Genomic DNA, 24,120 nt, shown 5'->3' with positions numbered 1-24,120 from the left:
GCTGAGAAATAATCGTTTGTCAGTCAGCTGATATAGATGGCAGGTAGTACAAATCAGACTAGAAGGTGAAGGCTAGAGGAACAATAAGAAATTGGTTACCAACCTTGCCATAAATTCACTGAGAGATTTTTATTTTTTTAAAGTCATGTTCAAGAGTCTCTGTAAGCTCCTGAATTGCAAATTTCAGGAGTCAAGAGAAACCAGCACTTTAGAGCAAAAAGGACTAGACGCATAGGGAAATATAATTCCTGTGACAAAACATTAATGGAAAAATGATCTGCTATCAACCTTAGCACTGCAAACTTACCCAATCCAAGAAGAAACTCGAATCTACATTTTTCAAAGCACAGTTTATCAAAATAAAATGTTTTCTTTGTATAGAGACACTCCTTAGTCGCATGTCAGTCATTTCCACGCACCTCCCATTGTGTTCCTAGAGATTCCATCTCTCTGTGGAACAAAGGACCAGCAGCATTCATTCCTGGATTCAGGGAGTAACTTCCAGAGAATAAAGACTTGAAGGATCCTGCAAACCATTGTGTGCTTTTCTGAGACTCTTGAAAAAAGAACAACAGAAATTCTTCACTGTTTCTCCAGCTGAGCAGCCTGTCTTAAGGCAGTCAGGCCAGGAGGGAACAGCAGCTGGGGACGTTACCCCAAAAGGTCCTCAGGTACTGTAAGGATGCTGCTCGCTCGAGATCTAAAGCATATCCTTACTGTGTTTTAAGAACTATTCTTGAAGGCTTTTCCTTCAATTCATAATCCTAAAGTACTTTGTTTCTGATGAAAATGTAAGATATGTAAATGACTTTTCTACCGAGTGGTTACAACCTTTGAATTAAGTGAAATCAATCCTGAATTCCATATTCTCAAAAGAGAGAGTTACATAAAACTCTTTTTAAGTAATAGCCAATTGAGCTTGGAATATCCCACATGGCTTAGTCAAGTGGAAGAGATGGATCTACTGACAGCAGAATAGAGAAAGGACAGAGGTAATCATTGATCCATGCTGTTAATTCAATGATTATCTGCTAATATCTCTATCCTGTTTATACAGACCAACGCTTGTCTCACTGTAATTACTGGTGTACTTGTTTGTCTTCACCAACTGTGAGCTTCTTAAAAACAAGGTAACAGGTCTTTGCATCTCTCAGCTCATTCAGTAAACAAACATTAATTCTACAAGATTTTAATGTGGTTTGTATTTTCCTACATTGCATTTAGCAGAGTAGAAAACTCCTACATCCATTGCTCATTTGAACTGCTTTTAAAAAGCGTAGTCTTAAAAACATGCTTACCAAAACAACCGATCTTTTTTTAAATTTTTTTAGAAAACCACTGATCTCTAAAGAATGAATTCATCACCAAAGCAATACTTGCACCTTTTAACTATATAAAATACATTTTTAAACTTACATCTTGTGCATCCAGCCCAATAATGCATTTGTAGAGCAGAAATAGAATTGTCTTCACACAACTGAAGGGGAGCTATGTAGGTACCCACAATAGCAGAAGATGGAGGCCCACAGAGAATGTTTCCTGGAGTTGGGGGATGGTGGAATTTAAACATCTAAGCCAATCATGCCCTGGGCTTCCTTACTGCAGCCACGGCAACTTTCCTGTTTATATTCCTCAATCGCAAAACCAAAACGACACCTTTACCCTAGCAAGTCACATGAGAAGACTCTTTAAAAAAATAAAGTAAGGAAAATATTATCTAGTGAACTGCTTGGAAATACACATCCAAAGGTATACCAGTCGTCCAGTTACTCATTTGTCATAAATTGCTGCTCAACCATCAATACCATGTCATGCCAGCTGATAACATATTCCAAGTACATAATCTACAACCTCAGGGCTTCAAAACAAAACATGAAGTTTGGTAATCAGCCAGCCATATGGTGAGTTAGGGATACTCGAGGGTGCATAAGATAAAAAGTTAGCTGCAAAGAGCTATCACGAATGGATAAAGAAGATGTGGCACATACGTACAATAGAATATCACTCAGCCATAAAAAGAAACGAAACTGAGTTATTTGTAGTGAGGTGGATGGACGTAGAGACTGTCATACAGAGTGAAGTCAGAAAGAGAAAAATGAATTCCGTATGCTAACGCATATATATGGAATCTAAAAAAAAAAATGGTTCTGAAGAACCTAGGGGCAGGACAGGAATAAAGATGCAGACATAGAGAATGGACTTGAGGACACGGGGAGGGGGAAGGGTAAGCTGGGACGAAGTGAGAGAGTGGCATGGACATACATACACTACCAAATGTAAAATATATAGCTAGTGGGAAGCAGCCGCATAGCATAGGGAGATCAGCTCGGTGCTTTGTGTCCAACTAGAGGGGTGGGATAGGGAGAAAGGGAGGGAGACACAAGAAGGAGGAGATATGGGGATATATGTATACATATAGCTGATTCACTTTGTTATAGAGCAGAAACTAACACACCATTGTAAAGCAATTATACTCCAAAAAAGATGTTTAAAAAAAAAAAAGAGCTATCACTGCCCTTTTTATTCTACTACCCAATTTAAATCCAACTGACTTGACCCTACAGAGTAGATGATCCCTAGCTATGCTCTCCCTTCTGAGGGCCTGCTCCTTTAGATCCATATGGAAGTGCCCATCCTAACATGTTAGTGGGGAAGGGCGCCAGGGGAAGGGGGGGAGATAAAGGAGCCACAGCTGCAGAGAATGCCATTGGCTAATTCATAAACTGAATTCATATAAAATGAGACCATCTGAGTAATCAGCCACATACAACCGGAATGTGTCCCATCTTGTCTAAAATGAGACCATTTTAAGACAAAGTACTGATTTAATAGTAAAAGTAGCACATGTTTATAGTATAAATCTTGGAGAGGGTATGAGAATGTCCTAGAGCCCAAAGCAGCTCACAGATATAGACAATAAATACCCGGCCATCACCTCAACTATAACTACACTTTGAATATGTAAAAAGGAAGCTTATTAAAATAAAAATTTTGCAAATAAAGTATCAATATCTAGAAATGTTTTAGAATGAGTAAGTTGTATTGCCAGATTAGATTTGCCTACTGGAACCCTGCATTATTATTTCTTAACTACAGGTTATTTCAGAAATCAATTCTCTATCACTGGAAAAACCTACAAACTTATTTAATAAGAATTCGATCATTAAGAATCAGCTTTAGAGCGCTAGGCACTGTCCTGTGAGAGACCCCAGGGTTGACATGAAAACGCTTATCTCTTAGAATCTTAGTTCCCACTAAGGCCAGAGACACTCAGGAATGAGACAATAAAAGTTGAATACTGACCGCCAAGGATGACATGTAAATGAGGGGATGAGGATTAAATCACAAATGTTGTCTTAACTGTATTCAACCCCCTACCCCCAAAGAAAACACTGTGATATTTGCTAAAGATTCATTACAAGCTGGTTCTCGGATGTGAAAGTACAGCTAAGGCCAACAATCTGAAATATGCCTTATCTGTATAGCATGATGTCACATGGCCACAAAAGACGCCCTTCTGTGCCTTTAGCCCTTACTGGACCATAGGTTTTGTGCCAGAAACTGACATCCAAAGTTGAAGGAAGCAAAGTCCTGGCATGGATGAACTCACCATTTAGAGTAAGTGGTCACAGCACAGAACCAGGGCCAAATTCAAATCTACTTCATTAGGTTTATAATCCATTAATGTGTTAAGATTTAAAATCATATGCTCATCTGGAGGCCTAATACTCCTGACCTCACAGAGGCTGTTACAAACATTCATTGGTTAAGGTGCTCAATACTATTGACCCATGACATTCAGTGACTTGCAAGTATGGATGAGAAATATAACCACAGCGAGCCCCAGCTTTCACTCACTGCGGTTTATGCCTGAGAAGACCTCACAGTGTAATACTATTTGTTTCCCAAATAACAATACGATTTCATTTCTCCTTTGACGCTCTACCTTAGGAGGAAGCTCGGGTGCAGGAGCCATTAGTGCTAATCACTCCATAATGTCCCAGGGCTTTAGTACAATTACCACTAAGGTTACCGCTTGGAAACAGAATCCTTACACTAATTGGAGTTCATCAGATATTCATCTTCATAGTAAGCACAACTGATGAGCTGAAATTTCCCGTCCATAAATGGAAGTTACCTCAGCTGCCCAAGGACCTCAGCCTTTCCATGAATATAATGTCCTGTAGGCAACCTTTGACACTGAACAAATACGGGAGTGCTTGCTAAGTCCCAGAACTGTTGGACAGCACCGTAACGGATCAACCAAACTGACACACCCCTGCCTCCCAGGTCTTTCCACCTAGAGGAATGGAGACGTTAAATAATCACATCAGTTTTGATGACTGTGGGGATAAAACTGCCAAGTGTTCTGAGAGGTGTGGGGATAATCAAGAAAGCTGTCTCTGAGAAAGTGGCATTTTTAAGCCGAGGAGTACTCGGACAACGGGAAAAAAGAACACTCCCGGCAGAAGAACAGTGGGAAAGAGCTTGGAGCCTTGGGAGAACTGAGAGGCAGGCCGTGAACAGAGGGGGGGTGACGGCGAGGACCAGAGGAGGCTGAAGAGGAAAACAGAAGGTGAACACGTGGGAACTGACAGATCAGCAAAGGATTTTTACATTTTATTCTAAGTGCAACAGAAAGTCATGATAGAAAAGTCTTCAGCACAGGAATGCCATGATTAGACTTAGCAGAGGAAGACAGCAGTAATCGAGGAGAGGGATCAAACTTCGACTAGGTCCCTAGCTTAGTGTAGAGAGGAATGGGCGGATGTGAGGGCTAATATAAGGTAGACGCCATAGAGCTTTGTTAACAGGAAGAGCCCAGTTTTCTGGAATGAATGGAAGAAGGTGCTATTAACCAGAAGTCGAGCACTGAAAGAAGACCACAGACATTGGCTCGAAAACAGATGGGGCATAAACCAGTTAAAATAAAAAATTCAGGGCTTCCCTGGTGGCGCAGTGGTTGAGAATCTGCCTGCTAATGCAGGGGACACGGGTTCGAGCCCTGGTCTGGGAAGATCCCACATGCCACAGAGCAACTAGGCCCGTGAGCCATAACTACTGAGCCTGTGCGTCTGGAGCCTGTGCTCCGCGACAAAAGAGGCCGCGATCGTGAGAGGCCCGCGCACCGCGATGAAGAGTGGCCCCCGCTTGCCACAACTAGAGAAAGCCCTCGCACAGAAACGAAGACCCAACACAGCAAAAATTAATTAATTAATTAATAAACTCCTACCCCCAACATCTTAAAAAAAAAAAAAAGATCCTTTAAAAAAAAAAAAAATCAACAGTAACTCACGTTGCAGGTTTTATGCAGAAAATAATTTACCAGTGAAATTTTTTATAAAAGATATTAAACAGTACCAACTTTCAATTAGTTTAGGGCTGCTGGTTCATCTAGAATCATCACAGTGAATTACTGTATTCAATTAGACTGTGGCTTAGTGAGGTAATATTTTTACTGCCGTAGTTAACACAACATGACGTGACCTGCAGCTTGAAACAGAAAGGCAACGGCTGAATCACTTGAGAGGGCACTTTCAAAAGCTGTAAATTGCTTTTTGAAAAAGAGCATCTCCAAACTGTTCAGTGAAGACATACCCACATCCACATTTGTTGAGAATGCCCCTCAAAAAATCCCTTCAGGGGCTTCCCTGGTGGCGCAGTGGTTGAGAGTCCGCCTGCCGATGCAGGGGACGCGGGTTAGTGCCCCGGTCCGGGAGGATCCCACGTGCTGCGGAGCGGCTGGGCCCGTGAGTCATGGCCGCTGGGCCTGCGCGTCCGGAGCCTGTGTTCCGCAACGGGAAAGGCCACAGCAGTGAGAGGCCCGCGTACAGAGAAAAAAAAAAAAAAAAAAAAAAAAAATCCCTTCAGTATCACTACTTGTTTTATTACTTGGAAAGGCCCCAACATTCATGAGCCTTGATTTCTGTTGTCATCAAAGACTTCACATGACTCCTGACACTAACTTCCCACTGTTTACTGTCCCTCTGTGCAGAAACCTATCAAAACTCCAACCATTCTTCCCACATCTGCTTTCTGTTAAAGCTTGTATCTTCTAATGTCTTCAAGTCTCTATGCAATAAAACTTGCCCTGTGGTAATACTCTGTATGGTGAATCCCTACCAACAAGCATGGATGCTAGAATAGGATTTTAAACTGGCTTACACATCTGGTCAACTCTTCCATCTAGATTAGGAAGGGCTCTTTACCAATGCCACTATTGGTAAGAGTTTTTTGTTTGTTTTTTGTTGTTGGTTTTTTCCCCCAGAATACCTCTATTTTAATTTACCCAAGACTGGCTAGTTCTTTACACGACATGGACTAGGTAAATCCTTCTCTCTTCCTTTATTCACTCTTGTCATTTTTAGGTATATGGATAACCAATGGGAAATGCTTCAAGCAGAGGAAAAACATGATCATACAGTGCTAGAATGAAAACTAGGCTTCACCACGTATTAATGCCTATTGATTGGTGGCGACTGCCTAGAGCACTGTGTTGAGAAGGATTCTGAGGCCTTATCCATAGACCCAAGTCCATCCTGAGTAAAACAGAGGGAACGGTACCTGCATACATACTTTGCCAACCCCAGTCCAAGGGAGCCACAAAAACAGGCTTTGAATCACACACAGGATCTACCTTTTCCAGCAACGTGAATCTCAGGGAAATTAACTTCTCTGCATCTCATGTTGTCCAAAGAGAACACTACTTAGGTTTGCCTCACATGGATTTGTGAGGATTAAACCACAGGCTCCAGGGTAGCGCATCTTGAGGGCAGGGAAAATGGCATTTTGCACAGGGGCTTCGAATGTTCCTCACTGTAAACCACCTTTCCTAATATGAAACATGAATTGTTATGAGCTGTGTCCCCTCCTCCCACAGATTCATATGTTGAAGCTCTAACTTCCAGTGCCTCAAAATGTGACTGTATTTGGAGAGAGGGCCTTGAAGTCCAATAGGACTGATGTGTCCTTATAAAAAGAGATTGGGACATACAGAGACACCAGGGGTGCACGCACGCAGATGCAAGACCCCGTAAGGACACAGCAAGAAGGAGGCCATCTGTAAGCCAGGGAGGGAGACCTCAGAGGAAACGGAACGCCCTGACTATCCACACCTTGACTTTGAAATTCTAGCCTCCAGTCTGGGGTACTGTGTTATGGCAGCCCTAGCAGATGAATACAGAAACAAAGCATCCCTGCCTCTGCCATTCCTATCCCTGCAAGAGCATCTCCACCCTCCTGTTCCTTGCCTTCCTCCTCACGTGCTCTAGTCTCCTTTTCTCCCCAGAAAACTCTAGAAGGAGGGGGTGGTGCGGGGCTTGGAAACGAGGTCATTGACCGCTGATCTAGAACGATGTCGGTTTGCTTCCTGTAGCGTACTTACCAGAAATCCTGCCCACGCAAGGGGAATCCAGACACTCTTAAGAACAGAAAGGAACGGCATTCCCCTCTCTCCATCCAGAAATATGGCTGCAAAAGTACCTCGTTGAAACCTCCCTCGAGTGTAGCCATCTGCTCCCTTTCAGAAGGATTTTACAAAGCTCACTATTTCACAAGAAATGCTATTGTATCCAAATGCCTCTCCCTCTCTCAAGATGAGATGGTTTAATTAGCTAGGGTGGTGGTTAAATGTGTTATCAGAATCAGATTTCAATGGAAATTCATCCCCAGCCAACTCACATCTCACACTAACCGTGGTGCACGTTAGTGATCTAAAACATTTATTCTAGTAGTTAGATATTTTCTCTACTAGGTAAACTATGCAAACAATTGCTAGCATGTCAGGGCCTGCTGGTTTGCCATGCTGTGTGCTGCTAACATTAATTGTATTATATTATGCTGTCTAAATACCCTAAGGGTTTGGGGGTGGATTTTTAGATATGTCTCCTGAGGGTCACACCCTCTTCCAACAGAAATCATGCTCAACTCGAAACTGGCTTGAGGGTTTTTTTCACTCCCCTTAGAAACAGCAGTAACATTTTTTGCAGTATTACATCATTCTGGACTTCTTTATCTGGGATTCTTGGCTATCTCACTATAGGTATGACAAAGGATACTCCTTAGGTAGTATGCCTAGCAAAGTGGATCAATAACAGGAAAGAGATATGCAAGCAGTAGCTCTTGGTCTTACAGAAGGCAAGTTAAAGGGGGTAGCATGGGTACAAATCCTAATTTAACTGGGGACAAATCCTAATTTGCCACCTGCTTCCTTTAACCACCACTTCTCCATTTAACATGGTACTATTTGTTGCAGGGAAATAAGGATACAGTCAAAGAATGCGTTACTATCGACAACATTAAAGTTTAAAGTACAACAATGTGATATTTTTTTAAGCAGGAAGGACTAATTAACATGGTTGATGAGGTAGAGGGATGTGAAGCCTGTTGACATTCAAATTCAGTTTTTCAGGAGTTCATTTTTTGGTTATATTCTCAGCACTCAGAGTTAGGAGTAAATCAAACATCATAGCTTAGAAATATTAATGGAACTCCTTTCCCATTTAAAACTATGACTCTTACCTTTGTGAAATCACGTGTTATAATCCCATCATGTGGTTGCTTCTCTCTGCATTGTAGCCAGTTGAGTTCTCCTAGGACAACCCTCATACCCAACTACCCACCCATCCACCCACCCAGGAGACTTTATTATGGATGAAATCGAAGCTAAGCTCTCCGGATAGTGGAAACAAAACCAGTAAGAATAGAAAGGGTGGAGGTAAATGGAGTGAGTTACTAGCTCTGTCTCTTACGCCAGTGAAACTTTCAGTGAGACTTTTCCTTAGTCAACCACCAGATTAGGTGAGGAAGAAGACTGATAATCATGTGAGTCACATGAAGAAACACATACCTGGGAAACCATCAATCTTGTATTAACAACCTTCTTGAGAACATTGCTACAAACACTTGTTACTATTTGTCTGAAAACCACACACTGAAAGTGCTGGAAAAGTCCAGTTGGGTAAGCCCTAGGAATTCAAAGCTTGAGGTCTCAACAAAAGATCACCAGGGCTACTGAGGAAACCCTAGTGCCACAATAACCTCTGGTCAATAAGGGTAGTATTCACTGAGGCTGGGTGATCACGAGACCCTCCAAGAGCTATTGTCACCAACTGTTAACTGAGACTCTTCCTTTCTTCCTTAGGAAAATGAGTCATTCAGAAAAGATTCCAGAACACCTCATTTAATCATTTAAGTCTTTAGTGAATACCCAAGTGGTCATATAACCTCACCCTACCTTCTTGATGGAATGCAGGATAAAGGAGGAGAGAAAGTCATCTCAAAATCTCTCCACCTGTAAGTCACTGATTTCTCTCAATTTTCCTTTTACCCAATAATCTTAAATATGCCGAAAGCAAATACAGATGATGTTATCTTGTATTGAAACAGCTGAGAACATTTGTAAAGGTCAGAGACAGCAAATATTCCTATAGCTTCTGCAGTTTCCAAGACAAGCTCAGAGAAGCTTAAAACGGTACTCTGTGACTACGCAACGATTCCAAGGAGACACTCTTCTCTATAACCTTAAGAAACTGGGATGTCCTCAGTTATTAGATGGTTCCTATTATTTTCTCTTTTGATATACTATTTTCCCAATTAGATCTTGTTACTGTTTAACTTGGCTATCGTATTAGTCTGTGTGGCAATTGCGTTTTGAATGCCTGTCACTGGGTAAATGATGTGGGTCTTTTCAAAATCACTTGGCCAAGCAATCCAGGAAACTTGTAATTTAGAAAGCTTAACCAGGAAAAGCTGTTCTCTGACATCTTTTTCTTCATAAACTTACAAAAAACTTTTAATTTGGGTTTATTTTAGGAATATATCCATTTCTGAACCTGCAAAACGATAATAATTAAAAGCATTACAAAAACTGTGATGCCACTTGCTTATTGCAGGTTTTCCCTGGGAAACAATATAAATTTATCCAAAACTTATTCTCCACTTACTGAAGTGACTAAAGAGATTATTTTAAATATGAAATTAGAACTCTCTTATCCAAAACTAAACTTATCACGGCTTCTCCAAATACAGATGCACATAAACAGTTTACACTGCTAAAATCCGTTTCAAACATCTGAATACGAAGCTTTATGAAGCGTTTTAACACCTTAAGTACTTAAGTTCCATATCTTAATGACTACTTCAGAAACGTACAGCCCTTTTAAATCCTCTAAATCGGCCCAAATACTATAAATGATAATTTTAAAGAAAAAAGATTAAACCTCACGTTTCACGCAGCTCTCAAACCAATAAGCCAGATGACACTAGTAATCGGCGTAAAAGCTCGTGTCCATCACCTCTCCACAGCACTGTGCACGCTGGCTTTTCCAGGAGATTCCGGAGCATTTCGAGAGTACCATGCTCGACTGCTCCGCTCACTCTACAGCCCCAAATTAGTCTAAAACCAACTGGCTTTCTTTTCAAGCTCCTACCCTCCACGTGCAGGCTCCAAACCCTGCAACGCTGTTTATTCTAGGAGGAAAACAAAGATATGACATGAAAATTGAGTTTTCTGGGCGAAGTTGTTTTAATGCATGCCATAAATTGTTTGGCATCTAAAGGAAACCACATGCCTATAATGTAAGAAAAAAAAAGAGAGAAGTTGAGGGGGAAAGATGGCGCGTAGATAAAGCAGTAGCGGGCAGTAAGCACGAGTGGTGTTATCAAAAGGCAGAATGGCTTCTCTCTGCTGGAGACGGGAGACAGGGCATCAGGGAGAGAAACAGGGTCAGCACTGGGTTTTCAAAAACTGGTATCAGAGTCAAAAAATGGTAAGTTTTTTTTTTGTTTTTGTTTTTTTAAAGTTACAGACAGTAAGAGCTTGACTCAATCAGACAGAAGGGAGGGCCCATAGGAGTGAGGCTTTATTGAGAAATAACCTGGGTTTCCACTCAGCCACTAACCAGCTCAGGGGACCTTGAATAAGCCACTAACTTTTCTAAGGTCCTTTTGAGTTCCAAAAGTGTTTTAGTCATGAGCTTTCAAACCTTCTGTTACAATGAGGCAAGTACTTACAAAGGACTGCGGCTGAGTTAAGATGGTATTTACAAGCAGCCACCAACCTTCTGTAAATGAATCTTATGTGGGGGCAGAAGGAAAATGGGGTCACAAATTTAGGACTTGGTTTATTTCTAATCAGGCAACCCTAACTACATAGCTGGAAGAGGGCTGACCAGTATCCCTGATTAGTATTTCAAAGGTAGAATCACAGGTAAGGCATTTGAAGGATTCCTTCCACTTGGGAAGTGTCACGAGGAAAGTGAAGGCGGCAACCAAACCCACATTTCTCTCCAGTCCTGAAAAGCAGCCCTCATTCTCACCGTCATCATCCCAGAAATAATTTAAGGATGTCAGCCCGTGTTCACTATGACGGGAAGCATTTCTAATCTAGAGATCACTTAATGTATTTACAGATTAAATATTTATTAGACACTGTATCTCTTCTAAGACAAATAATTTTTCATTGAAGAACTTAGTACAACTCTCTCTAAATGAATATTGAAGAAGTTAATGTGTTACAATATGTTATCCATTTTATCAAGTGTCCGTAATTACGTGAAATAAAATGTCCATGGCTTATGGGAAAGACAGCAGCATTGGCCAGTGGAATAGGGCTATGAGACATGGATTCAAATTCTATCAATTTCTATTAGCTCTAGGATCTTATGTACATTATTTAACCCTCTATTTTTTCCTTTATTCACAGGTAAAATGCATCTTACAATTTGTTTGAGGGCATAAATTGCAATTAGAGCATATGATATACAATCAATAGTCAACAAGTGTCCAATTTCGTCCCTTAACTTCTCCAGATTTAAAAGAAAAAAACCTTTGATGGAGGAAATTTCTTAAATGATAAAATCACTATATCCAAAACCTCTTTCCTATACTGAATACCTGATAGATAAAGTAAAATATAATTTCCTTCCTGATTCCTTAAGATTCAAACTCCTGTTTAAAGAAACTATTAAAAAAAAAAATTTAGCCAAAATGAGAATGATTTTACCTTCACTCAGCAGCCAAGCCCAGTGTCCTGAAGGACAAACACAAATCACTCAGGCAGGTCCCTGAATTAAATGCCTGAAAGGTCAAACGGATTCCAGGATGAACCACCTCAAATATCTGAAATTCCCAAGAACTTCCCTTTTTTTTTTTTTTTTCTTTTCAAAGAGGCCACGGTGACTAAGGCTGCCAGAGAGACAATTATTTCTAAAGATTTTGTCAACAGGTGACAACACCTTCAACATTCCTGAGTAAGACAAGCTTTAGTTTTTACTCCTGGTGTGGGTGGTAGGGATGTGGCAAAGTGAAAACTTATCTAAACTGGTTTATATCAATCTTTGCACTAATGACGAAAACACTCCTTTCATATGCTGATGAATGCGCCTTGATTCAGAGCACAACAAAGCCAAGTCTCTTCAGGAATATGAATTATGTCTACACCCAAGGTTATCCATCTCAACATAACAAACCAGTGAGCCTTTCTCTGAAGGTCTCTCAGTTTCCAAGGACTTTCATATTATTGTTTTATACTGTAATACCAATCAATACAGAGGCTGGGGTTCTATGGCTCTACCCATTTTGGACTTTCAAAACTAGTACAAGTGTCCTGGCAACATATTCAAGGTATCATAGCTATACTTGGAGGATTTTTCCAAACCACAGACTTCTATGTTCTACCAACTGTCCAGGGTACCACCACCAGCTTGTCTTGCAATAATAATCTTTGAAATAAGCATATAAACAGCTATAAATGTAGAGGATGAAGTACAGAAAGCTGGTCCTCTCACAACTTTACAGTGTATGTGCATTATAAAGATGCACAGAATGTGTGTGAGGCATTGTCCTAGGTCTCTGACTATTTTACTTAATCCTTACAATAACTCTATATTATAACCCCCATTTTATGGATGAGAATTGAAGAACAGAGAAGCTAAGCAATTTGCCAAAGGTCACACAGCTAGTAAATGGTTGAGACAAGATTCTTAACCCAGTGAATCTGGCTCCACACCCAGCCCACCAAGTCACGCTTTCTAAATATCATACTTCCTACACAATGTACAGTGGCTGAGCCCTATATTTCAAGGAGAAGTTCAAGGAACAAACCCATGAAGTCCAGTCCTTCCTCCCTCATCCAAAATGAACAAGAAAATAAAAAATCAAGTCAAAAACAGGTTCAGAAAGTGTTTAAGAGATAAGAAGGAAATGTTGTGTAAATACTTTGCCTTCCTCACTGAACACCATTTTCTTATATTATCTTGAAACGTTTCCTTATGACCTGGTTCCCTGTTGTGCTTGCAGATGACTTCCATTTCTAAGTCTCTAAAGCTTTCAGGAATTTATTCCTAGACTTCGAAGCATGCTCGAGCATAACCTTCCCTCACTGACTGCCTTCGCTAGTCAAAAAAATCTCTGCTTTCCCTGTTTTTGTTCAAAACTTCTACTGCCTTTGGAAAGCCTGATTTTTTAAAGTTACTTAAACCCTCAGGGTGCAGAAGAGGGAAAACACACTCTGAGACTCTGCATCCATCTCATCCCATTTCTGAGTTCCAGAGGGAAAAAAGGCTGTGGTCTAACCTCACTGCTTCTTAGGCTTGTGTTTTTTCAAAATTACAATTTCACTATATCCTGGTAAGAATTTGATTCCCTAAATGATTATCTTTTACTTTTGATAAGGTTTACTGGACATTTTTTCTTACATGGCACTTACCTAGTTGTCTGTCTTAATAGCAGCGGAGGGAATGGCATTTAACAAAAATCTTCCTTTGGCAGGCTGGGAACTTCTGTGGTTTTAAGACTACCCCTGTATTTTCTCAAAAGAACTTAAATGCCATCTCTTGAGTTACATAAGCAGCCATGGGAAATTCAGTGAGGGTGGCCATCCTAGCTTCATTCAATCCACTTTGGGGCAAATTCCCATACAGCATCTCACAGAATTTCAAATATCTACATGAGGTTTGAAATATCCTATTTCTGACTGAATACACCGAAACCCTCAGGTCTTAATCAGCGTGGAAACAAAAATACAGCTCAATATACAGAAATTAGTTACCGATGTCAATCACACTGATGACTGTGCTGAAAATGCAGACTGAGAGGTTAGGCCGGCCCCTAAGAGCCAGCCACTGTACTTATGCACTTTTCAGACATTATGTGTGGTCCTCATTATAGCCTAAAATTAGGAATTATTACTCCAATTATACAATTGAATAAAGTGAAATTCAAAGAGGTTTGAAGTAATTTGGCCAAAGTGGCCGAGCCAGTGCCTAGAGATTTTTCAAACTGACTCTCTTTTCCACTAACTACATCCTAGGAAACCTCTCCATCAAGAGTATTTGCTCTTTAATAAACATTCCGGCTATACACAAGCTCAGTTATTTCCTGATACTAATCCACCAGAATTAAGCTGTAAAGTTCACACTGCATTGTATTATCCAAAGTCTTAAGAGGCAGAATAAATGCAAAGGATTCAGTGAGTTGAGAAAACTTGATAAAATGACAGATTCCGCACCCATTCCCCCCACCCCCAGAACTTCAACCCATACACATGCTCGGTTTTCCCTTAGCAGTTACCTGGTTTCCAGTTTACCAGCTAAAACAATCATTAAGAAGATGTTAATCTTTTGATAAACAGGGTGTAAAATGAGTAGGTAAAACCTACCTATTAGAAAGATAAAGACCTAAGCAAATCAGAGCATCGGCTCTCAACAGAAGCAGACACCAAAGGCAATTGCTTTGGACAAATAGTTAGCACGCCTTTTCCGAATATTTTTCAAAACAAAATTTTACAAATGATAACAAAAATAAGGCAAAGCAACTTTATTATAATCTTTTATTTAGGAAGCATTGTTTATTACAGCTTTTAAAGGGCTTCAGGTGAATGTTTAAGCCCATAAATGAACATGTTAATTTCAGATGCTCAATGCAACCCATTTGTTTCAGGGGTACATGGGTAAAAATTGGAAATGAGCATCTCAGTAGACTAGTTTGGTTCTCCCGTTTATATACATACTGAGAAAAACAGAAAATTGATTACTTTCCGAAGACCATTATGAAGCACTGTAAAATGATATTCTACACCAACTAGTTTAGTTTCATATCATTAATAAAATTTTATTTCGTAACATGAGTATATATGTATAAATTGTGTATGAGTATATACACGGCACCTTACTTGCTTTAAAAATGGTTTTGGATTTTGCCATTTTTTTACAAAACTACAGTGACTATTACAGACATCCATTGTACAGTGACCGAATCTCCTCCAAACCTAAGTTTTTCATACTCCACTTATCTTGACCACGGAATGAAAATGGTTTAAAATTGTTGTTAATGTGAAATTTTTTTAAAAAAGACAAAAATTAAAGAGACAGAATATGTCACATCTTAGATTATAATATGGTTTGGTCTAGTAAATCCAGAAAGATGTAAAGATGCCTCCAAAGAGAGGGAGCCAAAGCCCATAGGGCTCTTCCGTTCAAATTAGATGTTCAAATTAGGGTGGTCTGTGGGGAGGAAAGGTCCTCCTGTGCCCACATAATCACAGCGTGAGCACCAGTTAAGGAGAGATGCGCCACTGGCGCCACTGATAATACTGTGTAGTCATTGTTGGCGCATTTTGTCAAAAGGCCCAACTCCCTTTCTCTACCTGTTAAAGCTTGACAGAAAGCTAGCTGGATAAAAGAAAAAGGTAACTGATCATTTATAATTCAATTTAAGAATTATCTTTCTCAAAAACCTAAGATTCATTGAATTGAGGACATATTGGCATATATTTGCTATTGCATGTGGTCTATATTGACTCATCTCAAAAACATAACCTAAAGGAAAAGAAAAAAAACAACAAACAAAAAAACCCTACATCTAGCCCTCTAAACCATAAAAAAAAAAAAAAACTCAATACTAAGGAGTAGAGAGGGTAGCAGGCAGCCATCCTACCAAATAAAGGTCCTGATACAGTAAACTTGATCAATATCAAGTTTTATTAAAAGGAACAAAAGAGATGATTTCCATTTTCCTGCCACGTGTTGTCTTGCCAGGGTGTACCGAGAATACTTAGGCATAAAATTCTCTCAAGCATAACGTACCATTGTGAAAATATTAATATTTAGCTCCTTTTTATACACACAGTAAGTCTCCTTTTAGTTGATAGAACAAACTAGCCCAAAAAGAGGCCATAATCTGCTTACTGCATCACTGGAAAAAAAATCAGTCATCAACCATCAAGTGTGTGTGTGTGTGTGTGTGTGTGTGTGTGTGTGAGAGAGAGAGAGAGAGAGAGAGAGAGAGAGAGAGAGAGAGAGAGAGAGGATGGCTCATGGCTTCTGTTAGACACAGAAAAATGAAGAATTTAATCAACCATCTTCACCCCAGCAGCCCCAGCTGCTTCTTCCTCTCCTATCAGTGGATTTCCATCTCCACGGGGTTCCTCTTTGGGATTCCTAATGAAACAATGAGGTACTAGGAATCAAGAGAAAACAGACAGCGTTAGGATCCTGACAAGGTAACCCTTTTTCTCAGCTCTGGGTTTTGTAGGCCATCTTGTTCGTATAAACGCCAAAATGTCTTAATTTTTCCCAAGGAGTGACACTAGGGGCAATACCCACTGTCATTTCTGAGACCAAGGTCCCTTAATCAAATGGCCAGCAGCAAAAATCTGTCAGACAAACGGTTAATTGATGCACATGAAGACAGCCACCATCACTGCAGCGCAATATGTTACAGGAAAGAGAATAATGAACAGCACGAGAAAGGAAAACAGCAGTGTTCGGTTACAAAAATATTTAATCCCCAGTTTGCCCTCATCGTCAAGGCTAATCTTATTTTTCATCAATTGAAATCGCTAAGAAAGCAAGAGATGAGATAGCCTGGAAAAGAAGAAATACACACACAAGGGGAGAAAAAAAACCTGTCATCTGTATCCAGCGGTTTCACGCAACGTTTAGGGCAAACGCCTTTGTTCCTGGGCTTGGGAAGGGAGTGGGGGGTGGGTGATGGAAAGATCAGATAGGGCTGCCTGGGCCCTCCACTCCCTGTTCTCCGGCGCATGCGCCAGGCCAAGACAAAGGAATAGGTAATTACAGTCCCGATTCATTCATTTTGCCCGCAGTACTGAGGATCTGCTGGCCCTGGCTGTAATCCCTGGGAGGCTGATCCACACCCCTATTGCGGGAAGACCACCTCTAGACTAGTGTTTGATTTTTAACCCGCCACAGATGTGCTAGTGGCCTCGCGGCAGACCGAGGTGTGGTGTCAATCCTGGTCAAGGTACTAAAAATGCACCCGTGTGCGCTGTGCTAATTTAAGCAGAGTGAAAATTACACAGGCAAAGACTGTTCACTGAGTCCGTTTCAAGGCGGACATGTCTCCGAGGAAGCAGATCAGGAGGCCAGCCAAGCGTTCGATGAATATTCATGAAAGAATGCGGTTTGTAGCCACGCTTTGTGTGTGTGCGCGCGGACCCAGGGATTCTGCAATTTTTATTCTTGGGGTGGGGGGCGGGTAGGCGGGGGCGATTGAGCGAGGAGGGCGAACAAGGGCCGAGAGTCGGCTTTCAGTGTTAGCGCTTTAAGCAAAACCTGCTAAACCCCAAACCTTCGCTCACAGCCGGGCTGGGCGGTCAGGGGCCGCGCGCTGTCAGGTTCAAGCTCGCACCCTCCCGGCCGGGCCCGCGACAGGAGGCACTCAGCGCATTCTCCGAACCGAATACTCGAAAACATAAAATACTCAGATGTAGCCCACGGGTTCATGGGAAGGCAGTTCAGCCACGACCGAGGCTGGGGCTCTGATCTGCTCAGCTGTGCTTCTGGAGGCACGTTGTCGTGTGAACCTCGCGTTTCCTTGGCCACCCGAAGCCAAGATTCAGGAGTCCCACAGGTCAAGGAAACCCATCTGCTGAACCAAAAAGCCGCCTCCTCCCTTCGGATCACACCAGATTCCCCGTATTCCTTCTCCCCTCCCTCCCCCCCGCCCCACCGCACCCCACCCTCCATCTTCTGCTGCTGCGCCCCTCGCACCAAGCGCTTTCTTCCCGGCTCTGGACAGGGCCAGTGGCAGATACTCTCCCCTCGGCCTCCCAAAACCGTCTCTTCGGGACGCAATTCATTTAAAGGGTTTCACATTTGGCAATTTCCTCCTTAACTAGCAGCTTCCCTCCCACCGCCCAACCCCAACTCCGTTTATCAGGCTCACCAACCCCCCATCCTCCCCGCCCCGCGAGCGGTCGAAACCACCCACCTCGGGGCCCCCCATCACCCCAGATGCCCGAAGCGCGACGGAGGCCTCACGGAGGGGGACCGCACGACCCGCGCCGTCTAGTGGGGACCGCACCACTCCCTCCCCGCCCCGGGCTGCGGCGCCGAGAGAGAACAAAGGGCCTCGGGGGTGGGGCGGGGGCAGAGTGGGGAACGGAGGCCCCGGTGGTCTGCAACCCGGGTCCGCGGCGGCAGCTGGGCCACCGGGGCGCGCCTCCTTACCGGATCTGGGTGCCTGTGCCGCCCCTGGGTGAGCGCGGTGCCGCGGAGGGGCCCGGGTCGCTGGCGTCGTCCGGCCGGGTGCCTGGCCGCTGGCGGTGGCTCTCTCCCCGGCTCGACGGCGGAGCCCGGAGCGAGGAGCGAGTTGGAGCGCTGCCGCCGCCGCCGTCGCCGCTGCCGCTACTGCTGCCGCCGCCGCCGCTGCAGCCTCTGCATTTCTCGCGCTCGCGCTCCCCCTCCCCTTCCTGCCCAGCGCCCTCCCCCAGTGCGTCCGCCCGCCCAGCCTCCCTCCTCCCGCTCACCCCGCCCACCTCGCTCCCCTCCCTTCGCCTCCATCCCGGTGCCCCTCCCGCCTCCCCTGAGTTCCCCGCCGCGCTGGGGCCCCGCCCGTCTCCCTTCAAATCCCCTCCATCCCGGTTACCCCCACCTCCCTTCTCCTCTAAACGGCTGGTCCCTTCCTTTCCTCCCCTTCCCTCCACCCCTGTGCCCCTCCTGCCTCTCTACATCATATCTGAACGCCGGTTTCCCACTCCCTCCCCACCTCCCTCCCCTCTTCTCCCGTCCCCTGCTCCCCACCTCTGTCGCCTCCCCTTCCCCGCGGCGCCGGAGATGTCCGTGGGCACTACTCTCTGTTTTTCTCAATCTCTCTCTCTCTCTCTCACTTTCTTTCTCTCCCTCTATTTGGAACGGTTGGATAAGAAGTGCTCGGGCTCTCGCTCAGACTCCAGGGGCTGCCTCGAGGTGGTGAATGACGCCCCCTGCCACCTGCTACCCTTCTCAGCATCCCAACCCGGCCGCTCGCGACGTCCGGCTGAGATTCTGATCCCCGGGCAGGCAGTGAGGTCGGGGGTGACCTGGTGGCTGCCCTCAGTCCATCAGGACAGATGCCCGCGCGGTTGACAGTGACCTCCAACTGCAGGCGCGTCTGGGCGGCGCCCCGGCCGACTGAGTGCGCTCGGCGGGCGGCGGGCGTACACGCTGGGCTGAGCCGGGAAGGCTGCGGCTTTGGGCAAGCGCGGCGCTAAGGTTCAGCTGGCCGGGCGGGCGGCGTAGCCCCTGCGAGGATGCTCTCAGGACTTGGGAGAGGAAGGAGGGAAGACAAGAGCCCTAGGCAAGGAGCCGTCGGGTTTTTTTTGATGCCTGTGCTTTAATGGAGGCACCGGTTCTCAGGAAGACTGAGTTAGCCTTGGCAACCTGCACAGTGCCGCTCAGAAACGCACAGGTCAAAACCGTAGCCAACTGCCGTGTGTCGGCGTGGCCCGGGGGGCTGCCACTTTGTTTAACACAGGAATACAGAGTAACCACCAGGGTGGGGAGATATGCTCACCTTGCTTATCTGTTGGCAAGAAGCAAATACGACATCGTTTAGAATGGTAGCTCTTTCACTAGACAAAAGCCAATTTTTCCTTCCTGCAAAACCCATCTGAACGTTGGAACTTTCATTTGCGGCATTTGGGCGCCCTCTGGCCGTGTCTGAATTGCTTTCATGCTCGCCTGCGTCGCATCTAAGAAAAGAAAAAAATGATTGAGCTGCTGTTTCCTCTCCAGGATGGTTCTGCCCTCTAGACCTGGGCCTGGATTCGAGGATAGAAATGTTTTCCAAAATCGGGGTGACAAAATGTAACCGTATTTAGGGAGGCAGACGCCAAAGGCAAGCGCACCCGCTTTCAACTGGGGTAAGTCCATTTTCGATGAACAGGGAGAAAACTTACCAGAATCTAATTACTATATTTAAATTCAGCAGGGTGGCAGTGTCAATCTCATACTAGGCTAGAAGTTTTGCAGTGGAACAAGGCTCCCTGGCTGTGCAGGTATTTACAGTTTATACAGGCCACACCAAATTAGACAAAGACATGCAAGCTGGAAGTTCACACATTAAAGCCAAAGTGGCAGGGGAATTTTGCTGTCTTTTTCATTTTTTCCTTTTTCTGTTTGCCATTTAAATGAAATAACAAAGAAGTAAATATGGTACAAAAACAGGGAAGCAAATTACAACTAGGGTTTCCTCCAAAGCATTTTATTTATTTGAACGTAAATGTTCAATAATTTAATATGTTACATATACGTCCCTCTCTCCAGCACATTATCTATGAAGCTAGATGTAGGGTTTCTCAACCTCCTGTTTTGGGCAGATAATTTTCCAATGGGGATGGGGGTGAACCTGTCCAGTGTACTGTAGGCTGTTCAGCATCACTGCTGGCCTCTATCCATCCACTAGTTACCAGTAACACACACACATATCACCACCACCAACAACAATGCCAGTTGTGACGACAAAAATGTCTCCAGACATTGTCAAATGTCCCCTGGGAGGTAAAAATCACTCCAGGTTGAAAACTACTGGGCTATAATTTTTTTTAACTGTCGTGAGTAAGTCTCTAAGTTTTTACCCTATTAAATTAAGTGAGCACTTACAATTTTATGCTCAAAACCTGTACTGAGTGTACTTGTTAGTGTATCTGTGTAGTTATTTCGTTTAGCATTCAGTTTTTAACCCTGTGATCTTCCAGGCATGTAAACTCATCTCAAAATTAGTAAATATATGTTCCTATTGTGTTTGCATGATAAGCCTCTGGATGTTATCTTCTTTCTATCTTCTCTCTTTTCAGTTTTTCAAAAAGAGACATAAAATGTAATGTCTTCGGTGCTACTGGCTAAATTTTCTTGATGGAGAAAACAAGCCTTTTAAAGTTGGGATTAGAATATAGGTCATAGGTTACCATAGAAACAGGAGGCAAAACTTACACCAGTGAGACTGTGGGTCTCATCAATTTTGTCTTCCATCACATTTATTTGTTTACTTAAAAGATTTTTAAAGGAATTCTTCTTTAATAAAATAATGTAACTGGCTGATAGTGCTATTAACCTTAAGAATGGAAGCTTTTCCAGAATTTATAGACATACATCAAATGGTACCCAAAATGTTACATCCAAATACATTACTACATAAAATCCAATTTGATTATGTTTTTACTCTCCTTTTTAGTTGTTCATCTAACGTCTTACATTTTTAAGGTGCATTCTCTTGAAAGTTTGTTTTTGTTTTTTTTTTAAACACGCACTTAGGAAATTAATGAATAAGCATTTAAAGCTCTGGAGTTGAGAAAATTTTTAACATTAACTATTGTGGATGTCACTAGCTGTTTAGATTATAGACGAATGAACTTGGGAGTAGATGTTAAAGGTGCAATTTATGACAAATGTAATTACCTTTCAACATTATACTCCTGAAAATAAAGATTGCTTTATTCTCCTAAAGGAATGAATAATTTTTTAATAAATAAAGCTAGACCTCCTGGGTTGTAAAATGAATTCCACTGTCATTTTCAATTGCCTACATATTTTGCTTCAATGAGGCATAACCTGCATTATGGAAATATTAATCAAAAAGATAAATGATTCAGTGACTACTGATTTTTGCTAAATGATTTGCTGTAGAATTGCTTGCAATGTAATGGACTCATTGCCACCTAAATTAGTAGGTTTACAAAAACATCAATATGTGTTCAGCTTTTCAAATTGTATCTATTGTCAGTTGAGACATATATAATAGATTATTATATAGACCTCATCTCACCTCCAAACCTCACCCACATCTCCGCTCTCGGTACCTCTCATGTCACCCACCAAGGCTAAGCACCTTCCCAGTTCCCCATCCTTTCCTCCTAAACAGTAAAAAGAGAATTACGATTCCAAATAAAACATGTAGACCAACATGGGTGAAGCAAAGGTGACATGCCTTTGCTTGACATCTTTTTGACTAGCACCTGTTCAAGGCCACTGCATTAACGCAGACCCGCAGAGACCCATGTAGAGAATTTGATCAATTCAGCTCGACAGCTAAGTATTGGGTGAAGGACTGAACTGCTATCATTCGTTCACAAGATCTCTTCTACAGATTGCAAGCCAAAGGCCAGACAGCCAATATTACATATGAAAGCAGATAGGTTTTCTTTCTTAAATATGTTAATAATTTTTAATCAAAGGAAAATATTTAAATCTGTATATTTACCTCATCTTTCTCCTTTTCTACCCTCCCCCTGGTGTTACAACCTCACCCTTCCCATAGCCAAGTGAAAGGACTTTGTTTCCATCAGTGGTTCTCAAGCAGGGGCTCTTCTGCGTCCCAGAGGACATGTGACAATATCTCCAGGCTTTGGGGGAAAAGACTGTAAGGGGAGACATGCTACTGGCATCTAATGAATAAAGATCAGTGTTCCTGCTAAACATCCTACAATGCACACAGAGCAGCCCCATAACAGGCAATTATCCATCCCAAAATGTCAATAACGGTGAGTTGAGAAACCTTGGTTTAAAACTTGATTTTTCTGAAGAGCACATGCTGCCTGGGGAACCGCCTCTTGCTGTGGTTTCAGGGTATCAGTAGCAGGCAGCAGGTCTGGAGATGCAAAGATGTAACAGATTTTCCTTTTAGCAGGGGCTGCATTGTGCCCCGAGCCCTTCATTGCCACCTTCTTTGGCTAGAACGTAGATCTAGGCGGTGGCTTCCAGAGCAATGACAAAGGTTACCATCCGGGATTATGAATTCCACTCTGTTACTATACGCTGAGTAACTGGAAGAAAACAGCTTACCCGGTCCCCTATTTCACACTCCTCTTTATGTCCTGTAAGAGGATAGTTGGAAACCGGAACCAACGTGTGCTTACCACGAAGCATTGGACTTGAAATGCAAGGAGCAACCTGGCCTTGGTACCACATTGGGAACATTTTTGCCCAAGATAAAAGGTGGATAAAAAATAATCTTATCCTCCACCTGAATAGTTCTCATTCCCAGCTCCTCCCTTTCATAGACCAGAATTTCCCCATCTATCCTTTCAATCCCAAAGCACTGATTCTACTCACCAGCATTTTCTATTAAGGAAATACATACAACTAGACATGGAAACAAACTTATGGTTACCAAAGGGGAAAAGGGGGAAGGGATAAATTAGGAGGTTGGGGTTAACAGATACACACTACTATATATAAAACAGATAAACAACAAGGACCTACTGTAGAGCACAGGGAACAATACTCAATATTTTGTAATAACCTATACGGGAAAAAACTGAAAAAGAATATATATATATGTATATATACATATGTGTGTGCATGTGTGTATGTGTGTGACTGAATCACTGTGCTGTATACTTGAAACTAACACAGTATTGTATATCAACTATACTTCAGTATAAATAAATAAATAAATAAAAGAAAATACATAAAACCAGTGATCAAAGGGTGTTTGCCTCACTAACCAGGGAGGGCTTTTTTTTCAGGCAGTGCTTACCTGTTTCTACAGACACAGGGCAGGGGGTTAGAACAGGGAGACCTTCGTCTTGGGAGAATAGTCCTTAATTCTTTGGCTTCCCTTCCCCCATAATCACCAGTTAAACCCTTCAAGTAACAAGTGACTTTCCAATAGCATATAGAATGTTGTAGAACACTTTCTCACATGGCTTCCTTTTTGAATAAATGAGACTGCAGAGGTTCCAACGTTAAATAGTGTGAACCTTAAGTCTAGCCCCATTTCTTGTTACCACCTGCTTCTCACTCAGATCAGCCCCTACTGGTAATGAAAATATTTTTACTTTAACTCCAATGCAAGAAATGGTGCCCAAAATCAATTGGTAATTGCAAAAGCACGTTG

General features: G+C 42.7%; 1 protein-coding gene across 1 annotated transcript in view; it reads right to left on the bottom strand.

Moving 5' to 3' along the window:
- The window catches only part of BASP1 (brain abundant membrane attached signal protein 1), a 54,751-nt gene extending 36,120 nt beyond the window's left edge, over window positions 1–18,631 (bottom strand). The window contains exon 1 of the mRNA XM_022581424.3: window positions 18,474–18,631. The gene's annotated coding sequence lies outside the window, so the exon portion shown is untranslated. The remainder of the gene's footprint in view (window positions 1–18,473) is intronic.
- Window positions 18,632–24,120: the final 5,489 nt, after the last annotated feature.

The sequence above is a fragment of the Delphinapterus leucas genome, chromosome 3 (assembly GCF_059928025.1).
Source record: "Delphinapterus leucas isolate spDelLeu-1000000601 "Yukka" chromosome 3, BTC_Dleu_Yukka2, whole genome shotgun sequence".
Classification (NCBI taxonomy): domain Eukaryota; kingdom Metazoa; phylum Chordata; class Mammalia; order Artiodactyla; family Monodontidae; genus Delphinapterus; species Delphinapterus leucas.
Note: the sequence above shows the minus strand (reverse complement) of the source record. Positions and strands in the feature narration are given on the sequence as shown.